This window comes from Myotis brandtii, unplaced genomic scaffold (genome assembly GCF_000412655.1).
Source record: "Myotis brandtii unplaced genomic scaffold, ASM41265v1 scaffold2074, whole genome shotgun sequence".
In the NCBI taxonomy this organism is placed as follows: domain Eukaryota; kingdom Metazoa; phylum Chordata; class Mammalia; order Chiroptera; family Vespertilionidae; genus Myotis; species Myotis brandtii.
In genome coordinates, this window is record NW_005357747.1 from 16025 (window position 1) to 19238 (window position 3214).

Sequence of the window (3214 nt, forward strand, 5' to 3'; positions counted from 1 at the left end):
GCAGTTAATTTGCATATCGCCCTGATTAGCCAATGGGAAGGGTAGCGGATGTACGGCTAATTAGCATGTTTCTCTTTTATTAGATAGGATATTTTGAAAAAATGGACAAAAGGTATTTTGGGATATAATTATGCACTGGATTCCATATTATACTCTTATAAAAAGTATGTCATATCTCCCTGACCAGTTTGGCTCAGTGGATAGAGTGTCATCCTGCGGACTGAAGGGTCCCAGGTTTGATTCCGGTCAAGGGCATGTACCTTGGTTGTGGGCACATCCCCAGTGGGGAGTGTGCAGGAGGAAGCTGATTGATGTTTCTCTCTCATCAATGTTTCTAACTCTCTATCCCTCTCCCTTCCTCTCTGTAAAAAAAAATAAAATATATATATTTTTAAAAATCCTTTTCCAACTTAAAAAAAAATTATGTCATGTCTATGTCTAATAACATATCTGGAGGCTGATTATCTGATAATGACATAGTTTGCTCATGCCTGCAGCATCTGCAAATCTCCAACTCAGTCATGGATGTGTCAGAACTTATTATTCATTGAAACACCAGGTTCCTATGTGCTGGTGCCAGCCAGCATTTTCAGAATAACAGCCTCTTTGAGAACTTCTGGGTAACCTGGGATCTTCTCCTCCTCCCACCATGTTACACAGATGTGCGCTCAAGCAAGCTCCAGTACTTCGCTCTGCTACACCACCACCTAATAGGCCTCCAAGGCCCGTTTAAGCTGTTGTTGAGGTTTTGTAGTTCTGTGCATGACACCATGGCCTTCTGTAAGTGGAATGTTCACCACGCACCTGAGTACCATGCAGACAAAAGGTGCTGCAGCCAACTTGACCCCCTAATTTCTCTCATATGGGGAACCTCCAGAACATTGAAGTGAGGAGGCTACCTAATCCTCTCTCCCAAAACGGTGATGACACTGGACAATTTTTTAAATGTTTTTATTGATTTGTAGAGAGAGAGGAAGGGAGAGGGATAGAGAGATAGAAACATCGATGAGAGAAACATCATCGATCGGCTGCCTCCTGCACGCCCCCCACTGGGAATTGAGCTTGCAACCCAGGCATGTGCCCTGACCGAGCATCAATCGCTGACCTCTTGGTTCCTGGGTCGATGCTCAACCCCTGAGTCACACCGGCTGGGCTGGACAATTCTTTTTTTCAAAGACAACCATGTGAAGATTCTGGAAATGGATCGAAGGCATGTAACAAATTAAGAAGTGTTTCTTCTAGAAAAACCACCAAACCTGGCAGAAGCACAGCTGTGATTCTAACCGGGGATGCTGCCATCTCCTCCCCAGCCAGTACTCTGAGTGCAGGGAAGCAGGGCAGTGAGAGCCATGGAATCAGAAGCTGTTCTGCTGGAGGTGGCCAACTTGATTTAGAGAGGATTAGGGGAAAAACACAAACTCAGGGGCCATATCGCCAGAAACAATAGCCAACTCAAAGGCAAACACATGGAAAGCCTAACTTCGCAGCTGGCCTGAGGGTGTCACACTGGATGGGGGAAGCAGCATACCTTCAGACCAGCAACCACACTTAGAGGGAGGTCCTGTGAATAAGATGACCACAGTGAACCATCAGAATATTCCACATCTCCCTGACCATTTGGAAGGATGCACACAGGTGCAAGGCTGCACGCATGCTCAAAAGAGACCAGAAATGACCAGCTCCAGGGTTCTGCAGGTCCCTGGATGAATACGATGCTTGTGCACATGCTGTGAAAAGACGCAAGAAAGTGGAGAGGAAAGGAAAGTTCAGGGAAAACTTCCTGGACCTTCAATGCACACCCAACACAAACAAAGATCCATTGGCAAAAGCTAGAAGCCTTGCAGGCTCAGTGTTTGAACACAATTTACTAAGCTATGCTGGCATACAAATATTTCCTTTAAAAAAAACCTTAAAAAGAAAAATAAGAATAAAAAAAACTAGCAAAGATATCTGTGGCCACATACTGTGCGGGAGTCATACTATACAGAATTCTTCCAGGCAAGTCACTGAACAAGCATACAAAGAAATAAAGAGCAGCAAAAGTGACTGTTGGGAGATCAGACTCAATATATCATCATGCATTTTTCAACAACATAAGAGGAGACATAAAAAGAATAAGGGAAGTGTGACTACACACGGGGGAAGAAAGAAGTCCACGTAAACTGCCTTTGACGTGGCTCAGGTGTCAAGCATCGCAGAAAAGCGTCAAAGCTGGAAAACAATGAACATCAAATATGTCAAAGAATAAGCCTCACATTTAAGAATTAAAGGAGAGTATGAAAACAATGATGACTCAGATAGACTATCGATGAAGAAATATAACATATATTTAACAAGAAAAATTCTGGATTGAAATGTACAATGCATTGCTAACAGGATGCAAGATAAATATACCAAACACATTACATTTTTTATATCAACAATAAATAATGTTAAAATAAGAAAATCAATTTCATTTACAAAAGCCTCAAAAAGAATAAAATACATTTTTAAATTAAATCTTTATTGTTGAAAGTATTACATGTGCCTCCTTTTTTCCCCATTGGCCCCTTCTAGCCCACCCCCTCACCCCCATTTAATTTATTAATTTTAATAAATTAAAATTATTTTATTAAAAGTAATACAAGACATGTACAGTGAAAACTAAAAAAGATTGATGAGCCCTAACTGGTTTGGCTCGGTGGATAGAGGGTCAGCCTGTGGACTGAAAGGTCCTGGGTTCGATTCTGATCAAGGTTATGTACCTTGGTTGCTGGCTCGCTCCCCAGTAGGGGGCATGCAGGAGGCAGCTGATTGTTGTTTCTCTCTCATCAATGTTTCTAAGGCTCTATCCCTCTCCCTTCCTCTCTGTAAAAATCAATAAAATATATTTTTAAATAAAGATTGCTGAGAGAAATTAAAGATCTAAACAAATGGATCTTCATGCAATCACAAAAACACCAAAAACAATAAATAGAAGGAATAAAATCAACAAAAATGTAACATATTCATTTTCCATCTTCATATGTCATAAATAACTCCTCTTGGTTTTCTGCCAATAAAGGTTTTCTCCCTTTTATTTTGTTTTGTTTTTGCTGGACATCATTTTGGTAAGTGGGATCCAATAGATAATTTAGTGATTTAGTATTATGATATTTATTTAATATGCTGATTTTTTACCTAAATAGCTGAATTATTTTTTTAATCTTTAAATCTTTATTGTTGAAGGTATTAC